This window comes from Pituophis catenifer, unplaced genomic scaffold, assembly GCF_029215685.1.
Source record: "Pituophis catenifer annectens isolate HBS135680 unplaced genomic scaffold, rPitCat1.0.hap2 SCAF_2, whole genome shotgun sequence".
Classification (NCBI taxonomy): domain Eukaryota; kingdom Metazoa; phylum Chordata; class Lepidosauria; order Squamata; family Colubridae; genus Pituophis; species Pituophis catenifer.
Window position 1 is genome coordinate 230,033,160 of NW_027256882.1, and position 18,884 is coordinate 230,052,043.

The window sequence follows — 18,884 nt, forward strand, 5'->3', positions numbered from 1 at the left end:
AAAGAGAGAGAGAGATGGCTGCGCTTGCTTGTCTTCGAAGGCGGCGGCAGCGACAGCCAGGGAGGGCCAGCTCTTCCTTTCTCGGTTCCGCCTTTCCTTTGGTGTAAGAAACGGGGGTGGGTACCGCGGGAGGCGGGGGGGGGGGGAGGCAGAGACTGGTGCATATACTGTGCAGCCAGACGGATTTCAGTAGCTCAGCTCTCCGGGCGTGGTAAGGCAGGAATATGGCGGATCTTTTCTCTTGCTTTCTGTTCTGCGCGCACCCCCCTCCCCCCGAAATGAAATCCCAGGGAAGTGGAAGCTTCACACCCGCCGCTTCGCACTGCAGCGCCCGCAGTCACAGAGGGAGGACCGAGCCCTTTCTCCCCACCCCCGCGAGGGGCTGCAAGTAATGCATTACTATGGGCGTCGCTATTATTCTCTTAAGGGCAGGGGGCTGCCGCTTGAGAAAACTGAAAACCTTCGAATTTTACAGTTTTAAATCTCGCCTCCCCTTCTTCAGCTCTGTATTCCTTTTTCTGCCCTTTCCACGATATCGTGTGTATGGCGAACCTTCGCTTTCTCCTATTATTAAAAGGATATGGGTCGCTGTTGGGAGAAAGGAGGCTTAATGGATCAGGCGAAGCTGAGATGAATTGCGTGGGGGTAAATCCGGTTCTTCAGAAATATTATGTCTGAGGTTAGAGGAGCGTCACCAAGAGAATTGCATGCTTAATTCCTGCTATTATTTTTATATTTAGATTTATATCCTACCTTTTCTGGTTCAGGCAATATGGCTAGCACTTCTACGAGGTTTCCTGACAACAACCCTGTGAGGTAGGTTGGTTGGGAAACTGAGTGACCCAAGGTTACTTGGTCTGAGCACAGATTTTTCCTCAATGTTGGGAATGACAGTAATTGAACGCATTGGTTCATTATTTATTATATTTCCATTGAGTAAAACAGAGTTTATTATCTTTAAATCACTCCACTTGCCAGATGGTGAAAGTTTAAGCCAGACCATTTCCATATCTGTTTTCCTCTACAGGGGAGTGTCGCTGAGAACCAAAGTTGTAGGTAAGGCCTACCCTGTATGCAGTTAAGATAGGTTCCTGTGTAAAAAAATCATAATAAAATAAATAGTCTGGGATTGACAAACATAAATTACTACTGGGTGGACCTAATCTGCTTTACTTTTTTCTCTTGGAAACTAGAATCCTGCAAATGACTGAATGAAGAGAACTTCAGAGTATACAAATGCTTACTTGAAGATTATGGCTCCAGAAAGAGTTGTAGCTGTTTTGATTTCCAAAATCTTGGTCTGCAAAAATTAGAGACATTAGAATAATCTTAAAACCTTCACATTGTCAACACTTAATATTGTTACAGTATAGGCACAGCAATCAAAAATTTGACACCCCTATGCAAGAAAGTGATTCTCACACAGCCAATTTTTGCAGGTGAATTACACCACTGTTTTCATGTGAAGATGCAGTACAGATGGGTCCATGAAATTGGAAGGAGTTGAGCTCAATAGGATATTTTACATTCACTTACTTAGCTTTCCAATTATAATGAGGAAACTGGACTCAGTTAATTAACAATTTCATAACTTTATTTGCGTTAGAGGTAAGATAAGCATGAGAGGAACATGTATTTACAAAATATATAAAATGGGACATGCAAGATTTTTTGTTTTGTACCCATAAGAAATTGATCAAGCTTTCCTTGATTTGTGCTGTTGCTGGGCAACATCAGTATAGAGCTGCCACTTTAGGTCTGTTCTCTAAGTGACCTGCTACTATTCTTAGACTCTAGAGTTAGTCCATAGGTTATATCTTTTTTCTTTTGTAAGAAAAAAAATGTCCAGTACCAATATATTTTTTGAAAGAGCAAGTTTAAGGAAACACTTGCATAATTTCAGGGTGACATTACAACCTGAATCTATATGAGAATTTCCATGACTACCTGCCAAAACAATTTTATTGAAATAAAATTTACTGTCATACAGTTAGAGAATCAATTCATATATATATTTACTAACAAAAGTTCAACAAAGACCACAAGTTTACATTTTATCTTCCATGTTTAAGTGCCAGACTTAAGTATAAACCATTCCCACATTATGCTAGAATAAAGGTTCAACAAATTTAGGCTTCGCCGATTCTACCCTGATGAATTATAACAAATTGGAACAAAAAGATTAGCAACGCAGCAGTGGTGATGAACAGTATTAGAACAGTAGTAATAAAATTAATGATAAAAAGTATCTTCTATGTCAAATTGTGGAATCCTGAGCAAGTTATGAAAATATTTCATATTTTTGTTTGGGAAATGGGTAGTATGGCTTACATACGGTATACGGTATACATACACATATAAGAATTGAGCGTCTTTTAGTAAAAATCTTGAAAAAAACAAATGGTTTATTGTGGACCTCTTAAAAGGGCACAGAACAAGGAAATAGAATGCTTACATATCTATGCAGACTCATGATTGATTATATCTTGATGTGATCTGTCCTCATTCCTGTTCTGACCATTGCAGCTTGGTCCCTGGTCATTACAGTAGCTCTACTGGTGGGAGCTGATGAGAATGGGAAACCAACAATATGAAAAGAAGACCTTTACCATTTTAAAATTTGTTACATATATTTATGATTGGTTGGCTAAAGTCCACTCATTTAATCACAATGAGAGAAAACATCCAGAATCTAGATTCATTAAGGTTTGGTCGTAAAAGAACAATCTAATGATAACATAAAAATATTTAGTATTTTTAAGTTCTTCCTTTTATTGAAGTATCAGTTCTTAAGGCATCTTCTCAAATCTAGGACCTCCAAATTAATACCTGCAGGGAGATTGGAATGAGATTGGAGATCTCTCTCTCTCCCTCTCCCTTCCTCCCTCTCCGTGTATGTGTGTACACACACACACACACACGGTATTTTTCGGAGTATAAGACGCATCTTAGTTTTTGGGGAGGAAAATAAGAAAAAAAAATCTGCCTACCAGGTATTCATCTGGCTAGTATCCTTAGTATGGTCAGCTTCAGCACATTTCGCTGGTTTTGAACGTGCACGCTTGCACACGCTGGGTTGGGTATAAAAAACAGCTTTTAAAGCACAGCTGATCTTTGGAGAGAGAAGTACTGAGAAAAGCAGGCAAAGCACGGAAGATCGCTTCACTCGCTAGCGCCTCGTTAGGGCTGAAAAACAGCTTCTAAAGCACAGCTGATCTTCGGAGAGAGAAGCACTGAGAAAAACAGGCGAAGCACGGAAGATCGCTTCACTTGCTAGCACCTTGTTAGGGCTGAAAAAAGCTTCGGAGTATAAAACAAACCCAAATTTTCAGCCTCTTTTAGAGGGGGAAAAAGTGTGTGTTATACTCCGAAAAATACGTTATATAGCTGCCAGGAGACAGGAACAATTAAGAAAACAGGGTTGACTTGGGAGTAAGGCTTGGAGATGATTGGACCCTCCCAAAAGACATAAAAGAGAAGCGAATGGGATGTGAGGTTTTGCAGAAAGCAATTAGTTCATCTGGTCGGTAAAAGCTGTGCAAAAGTTTTGTTTGACTCTGTGCTAAGTTTGGCCTTGCCCTGCATGTGGCAATTAGTTCTCTGGCAGCATTCCAAGGGAGATAAGGTGAGTGTTTGTAAACACTCCCCTGCAAGACTGTTTGAGAAGCCTTTCAGACTGGGAATGACAATAATTCACAACCATGTGAATTAGAGAGGTTTGCCAAGATTAACTTTGTGCTGTTTACTTTCTAAGGAAGCCTAGGTCAGAACAACATACATATATACACACGCACAATAGTTTTGATCTTCAGCTTTTCAACTAGTATTGATGCTTTTGTTTGTGATAGCAACTTAATGTGGGATATTTATGATCAACACTTATTTTCATTGTATAAAAAAATAAAACATCACTTAGTGATTTTAGCAGCATATAGTTGTAAGAAACAATTAGGTTGATTCGCTTTCTCTGGTAAGATGTAACCATATTTAGCTTAGTTCAAAAGAAATGTGATTTCTATAAAGTTCCTAATGGGATGAATCCAAAAAACGTTTTCTGGACTCAATTTTGTTGTGTAGTTCTTTTCTATGAATCCCGCTGTGACCCGTTTTACATTTTCCCCTATATTTGCCATTCTTCCTCTTCTCATTTACTTCATTTTCTGTTCCAGATAAAAATCCTCCATGCCCTTTTTTTGTTTGTGCACTTCTTAGGTACCATGCAAACGAATTTTAAAGTATTATTTATTCCTGTAGTTATCTTCATTAAGAGTATTAAGTTTTTTCAGGGGACTCATATAAATGTGTTTTCACACAGTATTGGCAGCTATCATGTAATAGCTTGTTGTTTAGAAACAGCCTTACCATTTATGCCAAGACTAACTCTTCCTTTAGGGTCAGCTTGGGACTGCATGGCCTCCATGACAACCATAGAGATATCTCCACTAATAACTAGCCAGATACGTGAGGCAAGGCACACTCTGGATTTGTTTTTTTCCACTTCCCGGCAAGAGCTGTAAGACATTCTCTTTGGGCTGATTTGTACCACTTAAGGGTAAAAAGCTAATGTGAGGTGTAGATTAATATAGTCATATTACAGAGAAGATTTGCCCTTTATTAAGAATAATTTGTTTTAAGGTATTGCTTTTCATGCAAAGTTCTTTAGATATGATGGGAACATACAATGATGCCTATTTTCATTATATTATGTCACTTTTCTTCCAATTTGCTAAACCCACTGAGTTTTATATTATTGAATTGAACACCAGATATATTGTGAACTCAATTACATAAACTCTCTAAGAGTGTGTACCAAGGGCCTTCTCCCAAGGAAGAATAATTGTGTTTTTGTACAAATGGTGGATATACGCATTCATTTTCAAGATTGACTAATGTGACATTTACTTAATAATAAATTTTCAAACTTTAGTCTTCTAAAATGGCTTGACATGGCTAGAATTGTTTAAGCATGGCTTGCTGAATATGTCACATCACATGCTAAGCTGTAATAATAGTTGGGTTCCCTGATTATAGTTTTAGCATTGATATATATATATATATATATATATATATATATATATATATATATATATATATATATATATAATTTATTTATTTATTTATTTATTTATTTATTTATTTATTTATTTATTTATTTATTTATATTTTTATACTGCCCTTCTCCCGCAGGACTCAGGGCGGTGCACAGCCAAAATAAAACATAGTATACAAAATTTAAAAACAATTTAAAAACAATTAAATAATTTTGGCCCAAATAATTTAAAACAACCCAATGAACTTGGCCATTGTTTTTTAATTGAAGAGTTCAGTGGAATCACAAAGAGTAGGTGCACAAATGTTTGTAATCTCTCAGTTACAGGAACATGAATACCCATAACTGCATTGGTCACTGATAGAAGGGAAACATGTATTCTTTTAGTAGTACAGTTGGAAGGCAATTTAGTCCACTTTTCTTCATTAAGAAACTAAACTATAGAAACAATGGTTTGTCATCATTAAGTGAATCACTGTGTACATGTTAAGTGAGGACATCATGTCACTATTTGCGACCTGCCAACTTTCCCAACCTTGAATAGTCCCTAGGAGTGGTCAGTAAGTGAGGACCACCTGTACTTGGTCATTAATCTACTGCAAACATCAGTTGGTGCTTCTGAAAGACTTGGGCTATTGCCTACTTTTCTGTTTTCCCATTTGATTTTTATTCATATGGGTTTCAAAACTAGTTGGTTCTGCATATTACAGTACACCAAACTATAATGTGGTTTGTTTGATTATAGAACATGATGTCTAAACAGAACCAACTGATGGCCCTAAAGATGGAGACATTTTTTTAGATTATATTTATATGAATTCTTTAATTTCCTGCCTAAATTTTTCAAAATTCTGGTTCACAATTTCGTCATGTCTTGCCATTTCCTTCAAAACAAATTCTTTTAAATTAAAACCATTCTTCTGAGTCTGTAGACTCGAAACTTGTTTACATAATTGTAAATGGGGGAAACCCCCCCCCCGCTGCTTGTTTGTCTGGCTTTGTTAATTTTAACGCCATCCTGCCACACAGACAAACTCTTTTTAAAGAAAGAGGACTTCTCTCCAAACAAGATCAATATCAAATCTCCAAGAAAAAAAGAAACTTAGAATAGAAATTTTTCTTTTCTCTAGTCTAGCCAGCACTGTTTGTTCCGCTACTTTGTAACTTGTTACGGAAGGACTTTCACTTTCGGCTACTTCTCAAGCCTCAGCAGTCGCCATTTTAAGCTTTTTTTTTCCTTCACTTAGAAACGCTTATAAAATCATTAAAAATACTTGCAATTTAGGGTCCCAAGTCCAGATCTCATCCTCTTTAATTAAACAATCTGTTGTTTTTCATTGAAAGGTTTGATCTCGTCGCCTGGCTCTGCAAAAGGCAGAGGTTTCCCAAAGCCCGGAGCAGCGGCGAAGAAAATAGGGAGCCTCATCCTGTTTCATCCCCAAGAGTAAAAGAGAAACTCTGGGGACTTCGCAGAGGGCTCTACCTGCCCTCGCCTGCTCTATCTCACATTTCCTTATGGAAATGGAGTTTTTCGAGCCGCCTTTCAGCTGTAAAGGCGGCTCTTTACGGGCGACGGGGCTGGCGGTCCCAAGGGACCGTCTGACAGCGACGGAAGTCAAACCGGAAGCCAGAGCCTGAGCCAAGTTCTGACAATCCAAGCTCTGACGATCCCAGCTGAGTTGCCTGCTAATCAGGCAACCCAGCTTGGATTGTCAGACCCATTTAAAAGAAAAAAAAGTTTCTTTTTTTCTACCCCACAACCCCAGCCTCCAGCTTGCTTACCTTAGCTGCGGGTCGCAACACAATCCATTGCATCAGCAAGCAACTGAATCTCCCTGCCTGCAATCAAGCTCATCGGTGAGCAGCTCTATCTGCAACTCTAAGACTTGTGGACTTCAACTCCCAGAAAAGCTGGCTGAGGAATTCTGGGAGTTGAAGACCACAAGTCTTAAAGTTGCCAAGGTTGGAGACCCCTGTTCTATTGGATAAGTTTTTTCCCCCTTTGGGAGCTTTAAAAAAAATAGTTAATTGGGAGTATTTTTAGTTGTTCTTTTTTTAGACCTAGCCATTTAAAGTTTAGGAAGTTTTAAATTTAGCTGCTTTTATATAAAAATAAAAATAAAATAATATTTGTGCAGCTTTCTGAGATTTAGTGTGTTTTTGTGGTGTTTCACTCTAACTACACAAACACACAAAATCTCAGAAAACTATGTGGAATTTTGTGTGTGTAAAGTGTGAAAGTTGGTTTTTTGGGCTTTTTGTGGCTGTGTGAGGTTCCTGCTTGTTGCAGGGGCCATTTTGGCTCTAACACAGCTGCTTTTACATTGTGGGTGAGCCAGTTGTGTTGTGTTGTGTTGTGTGTGTGTAAAGTGTGAAAGTTGTTTGTTTGGGCTTTTTGTGGCTGTGTGAGGTTCCTGCTTGTTGCGGGGCCATTTTGGGTCTAGCACAGCTGCTTTTACATTGTGGGTGAGTCAGTTGTGTTGTGTTTTGTAGATTAAAAAAGGGCAAAGAAGTGACATTGACTTGGCCACGCCCACCCAGTCATCTTACCACCAAGCCCCGCCTGCTAATTAAGCCCCGCCCACAGAACCGGTAGCAAAAAAATTTAGATTTCACCCCTGATTGGGACATAAAGAAGGTCTTTACTGTTTTACGTAATGAATAGGTAGGCTGTGCTGCAAAGTGGTAGGCTCTTAAGAAGAACTAAGTTTGTTCTTTATTGTTCTAAATATGCCCATAATTGGAATGCAAAAGATAATTATAGAATGTACAATTGCAAATAGTCCTTACAAGTAGTCATACTTACGGTCTTAGATCAGAAGGGAGTCAAAATCTTGCAGCCCCTATCAAGGATTTCCTTTCTGTGCATGGAGAGGAGGGCAAATCCTTTGTCAGGCTGCAGGAACAGAACTAACCTAGCCCATTCTGGCAGCCTGACAAAGGATTTCCCTTCCATGCATGGGAACCCTCTGGCAGGTAACCCTTTTACTCACTAACAACCAGGAGGATTTCAGGTGCAGAGCTGAAATCCTTCAGTGGGCAGGCCCTTCATTCTGGTTGCTTAATGACCTGGGAGATCACTTAATGACCACAAGCGGGAGTGCCTGGTGTGTAGTCTCATTTAACAACTGCCTCACTCAGTGCCTGTGATTCTGGTTTTAATTATGGTCATTAATACCAAACTGAGTTCATGTGAATGAATTCCAGATGAATTTTACATAAGAAAGAAAGCAATAGTTCAAGATTATCAATTTTAACATCTTTTTTTTAAAAAGAGGGTCATAATTAATGAACAATAAATTATGGAAAAGGTTTCTACTCATACTTTTAAGAAAGCTGGGATGAAAGTAGGCAGTATGATGTTTACAGTAGAGGAGCTGCAGCTAGTAAGGAGATTGCTTACAAAAGGTCCCAAATGGTGATTTTCCATAGTTGCATAATTCCATCAATTTAGTGCTATAATGTGAAATTGAAAGCATGAAACCCACAGGAAATAACCCTGTACGATAAGGGACTTTTTGTGTTTTGCTGGAAATCACATTGTACTGCTGGCTCAGACACACAGCTGTTCATTGAAATGAAATGCTGGAAGTAGAAAGACAAGTAACAGAAAAACCCAGTCACTTCAAGAAGGCTGCAATACAGGTAGTCCTCGACTTACAACAGTTCATTTAGTGACCGTTCAAAGCACTGAATAAAGTGACTAATGACCATTTTTCACAGTTATAACCTTTGCAGCATCCCCAGGGTCATATGATCAGCCCAGCAGTGAAATCTGGCCAGATCTATCTGGATTGCGCGAACTGATAGCACCAGAGTTGGGAGGCTCCGCCCACCCGCCGGGATGTCATTACATCCCGTTTTTGACCCTCTGAGCATATGCAGAAGAGGCACGTGCATAGTGTGCGCTCCCACACACTCCCATTCCCAAAACAATAGCGAAGGCAAGTGGATTTCACTGCTGGATCAGACACTTGGCAACTGGTTCATATTTATGATGGTTGCAATGTCCCAGAGGCATGTGATCACCTTTTGTGATCTGATAAGCAAAGTCAATGAAGAAGCCAGATTTACTTAACAACCAGGTTACTAACTTAATAACATCAGAGATTCTCTTAACAACTTGTGGCAAAAAATGTCATAAAATGGGGCAAAAGTCACTTAACAAATATCTCACTTAACAGGAATTTTGGGCTCAATTGTTGTCGTAAATCGAGGACTATCTGTATATGCAGATTAGAATTTAGCATGTTAAATCAAAAGGATTTTTCAAATTTAGCAACTTTATGATGTGTGGACTTCATAGCTGGTAAATTCTGGGAGATGAAGCCCATACATCATAAAGTTGCCAAGTTTGAAACACACTGCACTAGAGTACGGTAGGTACAATAAAGTTCGATTGAAAACTAAAGAAACCTTAGTCATGACAGTGATTTGTGTAGAAATTAGATAACTAATTTATATTCAATACAATAAATTTAAGCGTGTATAAAATGGCAGAGGGGTAGCTTTAAATTATATATCTATTATTAGTATTGAATGTAGCTCAGACATGGTTCATCATGCATTTTAAAACTCATTCATAAAAGTACATACTGAGGGAGCAAATGGTCAATGGCTTTGTGTGCTATTTCATTTGGATGAACTAAATATGTTGTAATTAAATTAAACACACATATGCATATGATTTAGGTGATTATTCCACTTCATCATAGGGATTATAGTAATATTAGAGTGTCTAACAATATTAAAAACATGCCAACAATGTAACACAAAATATGACTACACCTAGAATTGTACATGAAAACTTCAGCATACCCAAAATGTCATGCATTGATGGCTTCTGGACGAGTTGCTGCTTCTGAATGCTCTTCAAAGGTAGTCCCATGTAGAGTACACGGGAGGTGATTCAGGCTATAGACAGTGCAACAAGAAGAATAAATAAAGGATCACAATGTACACTGATTCATATATAGATAATCTATGGCCCCAGAACTATCTGTGATCCCCATAAATCCATTTTATGGCTCAAGAAGTACACAAAAGATCATGACTATTTATTTGCACGTAGTTCTCATTTAAGATCTAGTCAGTCAGCAACTGTTTGAAGTTGCAGCAGCACTGAACAAGGTCTTAGGACAGGTCTTGGTAGTTGTACTCTTACATGCCCATTTTGGCTAGACACATAATAAAGTATTGGCTTTTATTTATGACAGGAAGTTGATAGCCTTGGTTCCAGGGGGGAAAAATCAGAGATAAGGGTTTTTTTGGACATAGAGAAGTATTTAATAGGTAAGATTACTTCATTGCATGGTCAGATTGCTTATACTTTTCTGATTGCCATTGAGGCACCTATAGTTTACTTTCCTATACAGTACTTAAGAGGCAATATGTTATCTAGTACTTCAGCCGTGAAGCAGAGATGTGAAACATAAGCCTTCTACTCTTTATAGCTTTGTAGATGTCTCTACTTGCACTGTCCAATTATAGTGGCACAACTGCCAAAAATAGGAGTTTACAACCTAAAACACAATAAGATTACTGAAAGCTGTGGAATAAATCCAAATCGCCCCAACTATTAACCAAAAGCTAAGAAAACAACTCTTGTAAATCTGATATGCATTAAATCACCCTGCCTCTGTGACCACTCCATACATTTCTGAAGCATGTTGCTTCCTACAGACATTGCTCAAATAAAAACTCTTCTACATGCTTTGGTAAAAGCTAGCAATATTCCATTGTAATCATCCATGTATAACATAGATATATGGGCAATTCATTCATTAAATGTAAATAACACCAGATCTTCAATCTACTCGGTAATTAGGGCCATAAAACTTGTCTTTCCAATTGCCAATTATAAGAGCACAGAGAATCCTTCCATCATCCAGTTATCAGTTTCCACATAGTAAATAAAAGGACCGTATGTGTCTGAAAATATTAAACTTTGTCTCAAAGTCAAATCTATCCATATCACTAATTCTTCCCAGAATACAGTAACTTTACCACATTGCAAAAACATGTGTTTTACTAAAGTGTTACTTTGATGCATTTCCAACAGCATGATGATGTATTTACTTTTCTATACAAACAAAATGGAGCCTAATAATGCTAATGTATTTGTTGTATAAGCTGCAATCTAAAATCTCATGATGTTCAGGGAATTTTCCAATAGAAAACAGATATCTCCAGTTTCTTATTCTGGTCACTTTTTAAAATTTGCATACCAATTTATTTATCGATAACAAATAATTATAAAGCTATGGGTTTTTTGATTTCATAAGATTTAATTATCTCTTCTGATATGTATCAAATGCTGCTGATGCAAATCAAGATGTCATTAAATTTTGTTAATGTAAACAATACTAGTGGGAATAACCAGCACATATCTTTTAACATAGCAAATAATAAAAATTCATTCTTATCATTCATTCACTAATGTAAGGGTCCCAGCATCTATTATATAATTTTTAATAAACTTTAATTTATGGACTACTTCTATCACCACCAATTTAGCATAAGAAAAGCCATTAAAGCACAGATTCTCTGAAATAATATACTGCAGTTTTAATAATAAAAGAAATAGTAAATCTATTATATTTTGAACCCAAAAGAGGCCAATTAATTAAAAGTATTATATATGAGAATTCCAAAAGGATCCTGGATGAAAATTTGCATTAAGTGGAGGTGTCCAAAATTTCTCAAAAGGTATGCATAATGTTCTAATTCAAGATCCCATATTTAACTCATAATTGCATCTTTTTCAAAGATATATTCAGAGCTGAAGAACTCAATAGAAATTAACAAAATAGCACGTTAGGTTTTTGAGTATATTTTTATATGAGAATTGTATTATATATCATATATATCATATATATATTTCAACACATATATAATGTATAAAAAATATATATGCCAGTAGCTGCAAAGCATTCCCCATCAGTTCACAGAACATCAAACAGACTGCTTTAAAACCTATTTGTTCAGTGAATATTTCTTCCCATTTTTCTTTGATTCTTTTCAGTCCTTTTTCATAAAGACATATAATTTTAATAATTGCTTTTTTCCATTTTTTTTCTTTTTCTCTAAGATCAACAAATGATAGGTGTCATTCTTTTCATTGATATTTCTAAGTATATCATTTTCTAAGTGATCAGATTTAAATACAACATTTTAAATATTGACAAAGCAGTTACGTTAGTGTTTGCTCATCTGGGCATGCATATAAATATCAGCAATCTGATATTTTGCATTTTGGTGCTACTGCTTACATTATCACATAGATTTTTTTCCTGCTTGATGTGTATGCATGCGTATACAGTATATATGGTTTAAGTCAGAGACCAAGTATATTAGTAGTTACAGTGTTGGACTATGAATAAGAAGAATCTTCCTTACGCACAAAGCTGGCTAGGTGATTTTGGGCTAGTCAGTCTATCTTAACTTTACACTGGGAAATCAAAAACACCTGTGTATCAACCCCCATTGGACCAGTGGTAGATAATGGACTATAAATTTCAAAGGACAGCTCTTTATCCTGGAGTAGATTGATCTGGATTGTCCTGGGGGGGGGGGTTCTTTGCAGTGTTTTGGGATGGATACTTTTTGGGTTGTTATGTTTGTCCTTCTGGGTGTTCAGGTTTGCTTTTTCTTTTGGATATTACTAGTTTTTTAAAAAATTCTAATGTAATAATGTAATAAACAATGTTACATTGTAATACAAACTTTGTATTAGGGCAGCCTCTAAATGTAAAAAAATAAACAATATATACGAGTCTATTTCTGTATAGATACTGAAGGTAACATTTTTGCATCTGGTTTAATTTCTGACCAATTTTACATTGTATTGTTTAATATGCTAGCTTGCTTCTTACTTTAATTGTTTGTAAGATGGATACTTACTAATATGAGCAGTTCTACTAAATCTAGCCCTAGTATTAAATAATCCAATTGCAATAAATGAGATTATTCACAACAGACAGTCTTGTATTTAGTCATAAATGGTCTGAGGTCAATCAAATATCTGAGACTATAATGTTTTCCCTATTTAAACTTCAGAGATACTGAACATTTTATTAAACAGGCATACATAACTTATTGTGATCTATTTGTTTTAAAATTGTGATAACCCAGTAGAATTCTAATTACTACATGCTAATTTTATAATCTCATAGTGCTAATGTTTATTTCATAGTAAAACATTTTCTTGAGTAGAATTCTATAGTACTCAGCAATTTTTAGATTACTATGTTTAATACAGTGAAGTAATACATTTCAGATGCAAATTTGAAATTTACTTTGTGTACTTTGCGTTCAAACTTAGTTAGAATTAGGTTGCTCTGATGATAACCCAGCTTACTTTTAGGGAAGAAGTGAGGGCTATATATGGCATAATCAGGGAAACATCAGGCAGCATGGCTTTGGCCCGGTCTACCCAATGCAGCTTCGGCCCAGTCTACCCAATGCGAAGAAGAAACATGACAGCAGTTTGGGGAGTGGCATCAAGCTGGTCACGCCCAGTGAGTGGTGTCAAGCTGGCCATGCCCACTCAGTCGGCCACACCCACCCAGTTGGCCACACCAGCCCGGCCCCCCAAGGTCAACAATAGCCCTGATGCAGCCCTCAATGAAATTGAGTTTGACACCCCTGTTCTAGTGAATCACAATAGAAGCACCAGAGATGAATGTTGGAAAAAAATGTGTTTATATTTCTCAATACATGCAACCAAAAGGAAAAACTTATTCTGGTAACCGACATGAATGGATAGCTAGAAACAAGATAAAAGAATGTAGAAAAGGTGACCGGGCCATTTAGCAACCCATGAATAAATGGAAAGGCACTGTTTAAGGAATATTTATTTAGAAAAATATCTTGTTTATAACAAACGTTTGAGAGAATTGGTGAAGACTGCAGAGATGGGGAACAATTCTGAATAAGGAACAAACTATTTGGGGTAGGATTAAAAGTGATTTTTTTTCCCTTGGAAAACAGTGAACATGAAAAACCGGGGGGGGGGGGGGGGAAGTGAAAGTAGGATGGCAACCAGAATAAATGGAAAATGGTTGTAAGGAAAGAGGATCTGAAAACTTGGAACATCATGAAAAAAATGCAGAATTGTGCTAAGTAGGAAATATGCTTGGTAAATTATTAAAGTATAGATGAAAAAATTGCACATTTGAGAATGTGAAAAACAAATATGAGAGAAAAAGTAATGTATACAGGGAGAAAAAGTTTCAGGGAAAGAATCAAAAGGAATAAGAAATATTTGAGATTACAAGAGGCAGAGTAATTTTAATAAAAATAAAAGATTGATTTAGAAATGAATGAAGGGATAAACAAGATGCTAAACAAGATACATCCAGCATTAAATGGAATTAAAGATAAAAGTGGTGACATAATTTGAGATACTGGAAGAAGTAATTTATAGATGTTTATGGGAATGGTAAATGTTATATTGAAGAATGTAATTGAAAACCACTAAATATTAGTGTACAAGAAAAAAATAGATGAAAAGAATTCATAAATGCTAGGAGAATATTGCACAGTGGTAAGGCTGCAGATGGGGGTGATATTTTAGATATGAGTATGAATGCTTGTACTGTGAAATGAGTAATGTTGTGTTAAGATCCATTTGTGCTTGATGTTTGGAAGATTGCCATTATTGTTTTCCTATGTAAAGAAAAAGCTAGCAAGAGAGGCTACAAAAAACAATATTTTAAGATTGCCTGGTAAGGTGTTCAGCAGAATTCTGACACAAAGGTTGACAACAACAAACTTTTGGACTTATACTGTGGCTTCATGTCAGGCATGGGGTTTGCAGACCAGATTTTTGTCCGTTATCAAGTAATAGAAATATTCATATGGAGGAATTTTTATTGGACATTTGTGGATTTAGAGACAACACAAGTGTGAAAGCTAATACATTTAAATTATGGAAGGCTTTGCACAAATATGCAGTTGAAAATTCGTTGCTAAATGTGAGAAACATGACTTATGATAGAAGCATGAATTAGAATAGAATGATTTAAAAATGATTCTGTGTTGAGCAGGGAGAAAGATAAAGATGTTCCCTTGATTGTTTAATATATTTCTGCATCATTGAAAAGGAATGCTTTCAGTGACATTAGAGACACATTAGTGGAGGATGTGAAGGTATATTTATTATGTATGCAGATAATACTGTGTGGTTGGCTGAGAACCCAAATGCTTTGCAGTGAATGTTAGATTCCTTGTATGGTACAACTTCGAGTCTGAAAATTAATGTAATCATAATAATTTTGTTTGATTAAAAAATGAATGATTATAAAGCTGTTTTTTCATAAATTGTGGAAACAAGAAAAGGTTGATGAACTGTGTACCTTGATAGAACGTTTCTAGAGATGGAGAAATTTTAAAATATGTGGATGTGCTTTGAGCTAGTCACACTCTCTCAGCGCAACTCAGTTCACAGGGTTGTTGTTGTATAGGGAAATTAGAAGAGAAAGGAGTATTGTGCATGTCTCCTGCTTTGAATTTTTTTTTTTTTAATTTGATTTATATGCCGCCCTTCTCCGGAGACTCAGGGCGGTTTACAATGCGTTAAGCAATAGCCTTCATACTTTTGTATATTTATACAAAGTCAGCTTATTGCCCCCACAAACTGGGCCCTCATTTAACTTACCTTAGAAAGGATGGAAGGCTGAGTCAACCTTGAGCCTGGTAAGATTCGAACCTACAGTAATTGCAGGCAGCTGTGTTAATAACAGGGTGCTTTAGACCACTGTACTACCAAGGCTCTACAATTAGATTTACAAAGTAATGAAGGTTGGATAAAAATCAAATAAATCCTGATAGAAAGATAGTGAGTAATCTGTGGTCTGTTGTGAGGATCATTTTTTTTATCGAAAATGAAACTGTTTTTGTTTCTGCCTATAGGTAGACTGTACATAGCGATCACAATTAGGACCAGGAACTCTGTTGCTAAGCGACATGATTGCTAAGTGAAACATCATGTGACTGTGATGGACTTACAACATCACTTTCCATTCAGTCATTGTGAGTCATCTCAGGTTGCTAAATGAGGCATCGTGATCAAAACTTGCAATTTTACTACTGGCTTCTCCATTGACTTTGCTTGTTAGAAGCTGATTGTGAAATGTTCAAATGACAATCATATAACCATGGGGATACTGCAGATACCTTCCGTTGCAAGGTGCTCAAATATTAATCATATGGCTTCAGGGATGCTGCAATGGATGCAAATGCAATGACCAATAGTAAAGTTACTTTTTCAGTGTCTATGGAGATTCTCAGTCATCCAGGTTGTCCCAAAGGTGCTTTTTTTCATGAGGCAACTGGACTTTCTGGTTTTTCTTTGAAGATGTTTCGCTTCTCATCCAAGAAGGAGCCTGGATAGCTCAACAGACTAAAAGCCTGTTATTAACATTCAGCTGTCTGCAATTACTGCAGGTTCGAATCTTACCAGGCTCAAGGTTGACTCAGCCTTCCATCCTTTCTAAGGTAGGTTAAATGAGGACCCAGTTTGTGGGGGCAATAAGCTGACTTTGTATAAAATATATAAAAGTATGAAGGCTATTGCTTAACGCATTGTAAGCCGCCCTGAGTCTCCGGAGAAGGGCGGCATATAAATAATAATAATAATAATAATAATAATAATAATAATAATAATAATAATAATAATAATAATAATAAAAGAAGCTTTGGTGGGGAATGGAAGGATTGATACTCCTTGCAGACAGCTGGTCATTTGCATTCTTTTAGCAGGTAATTAAGGTCACCTGGAGGTTTATCTGTGTCATCAGGGTCACTTGAGTGGTGCAAATTGGTGTGGAGCCGCCTTGGAACTGTTGAAAGGACTGTGTTGTAGGTTGGAGATAGATGATGTCATCTCCCTCCCTCTCTGTTGAGAGAGGGCTGTTCAATTTTGACATAAATGGCCTCTTTGACCCCTCTTTCGAACCAGAGATCCTCTCTATCCAAAACATGTACTTTGTTGTCTTCAAAAGACAACTTTTAAATGCAGATGGACTCCCAATTCTAGTCCTGAGGTGTTTGTTCTCTATGTTGTGTCATGTGTTTATGAAGTGGTTGTTTCGTTTCCCCAATGTACAGATCTGCACATGGCTCACTGCATTGTACTGCATATACCACGTTGGTCAGTTTCTGTCTGGGTGTTTTATCCTTGGGGTGGACAAGCTTCTGCCTTAGTGTATTCTTGGGTTTGAAGTGTGCATGTATGTTATGTTGGCTGAAGATTCTCCTGAGCTTTTCTGATATGCCTGCAACGTACAGAATGACAATGTTGCTTCGTTTATTGTTCTCAACATTGTCTGTTACAGAAAAGCTCCTGTAGGGTCTTTTTTGAGATTTGATGAAGGCCCACTTGGGATAGCCACACATTCTGAGGGCTTCCTTGATGGGTTTATGTTCTTTTTCTTTCTCATCTTTGGTGGTAGGCAGACCTTCAGCTCAGTGATGACTCCCATTTTGTGCTCCAGTGTGTAGTGGCAATAAAAAGGTAAATATTGATCTGTGTGAATGGGTTTTCTGTAAACTTCAGTGTTAAGGCTTCTGTCTTCCTTAATGTGTTCTGCACAGTCCAGGAAGGCTAGATTATTTTCCTTAACATCTTCCCGTGTGAATTTGATGTATCTGTCCACAAACTGATGCTGATTGGAAATTATGGAAACTACATATGATTCATCTGGAGATTACCAAGTAGAATATAATTTTTTAATGTGTGAATTGGCTGATTGCATCCAGGAAGATGCACTGAGACAGCACCTTTGATCTTAGCGCTTGATTTGGCTGGTTGGCTGCCACATAAATTGGAATTTGCTGGCACATATCATAAAGGCCTGTAGAGCTTGGTTATTTAAATCAGAACAGAATTATAAGAAAAATGTAGATTGGATTGAGGTGAATTTAGAAGCAGGAAGAAAAAAATCATTTGTAAACTTATGCTAATATAAAGTATGTGTGTTGAAAATACTATCCATTTTAGTAAATCACATAATGAAATAGGATACAAATATGCACTCTTGATTTTTCAAAGTCTATGCTGAAGATAACAGAGTATTTGTTTTGTTTGTGGATCCAGACTGAGAAAATATAGTTTTCTTGTGAATGCCTCTCAGTGGATTTAATGATTGGAGTTAGACTTGATGATATTGGATGATAAATGTATTTCCAGAGCCAGCAGAATCGTTCAAACTGGAAAGCGTTGTCCTTCCTCTGTAATTGGAAGTGACAAGATAACAATTGTTTTAGTCACCAGTTGAAATGGAATGTGGTTGATAGAGATTGAAGAACAAACTACTGTCTGTATTGTTAAAGTCAAACTACTTCTTTAGTGTAGTAGGACTAATTGGCTTTATTATTACACTCAAAGTACTTTCAATCCTCTTCCTCTTTGCTTGCAGTATTTGAAATCATTTGTCTAATTCTACCCATATTTTATGACCATGATTAAATAATGTTTTTGTTCAGTAATAATAAAGTTGTTCATTAAATCAAATGACTCACATATAAATAATAAATAATAAATAATATTTTGGTTTCATCTTTAACTGAGTTAATTTTGAAGAATTTAATATTTTTTGTGTGCATATCATGTCTGTGTGCCATTGATCAAGGCAGATTTTCCTAACCCAAAATCTCTAGGTTTGTCTTGGAAAATCAGTTCCTATTTAATGGATTGTGTAGTTCTGTGAATTGCAATCCCAGCACATTTAGATGGGGGCAGATTGGGGATGGATGAACTTTTCATATGGGTTTGATGGGCTCCTTATCAAAACTGATTCTCCAATGTTTGAAAACACCAGACCTCTTACAG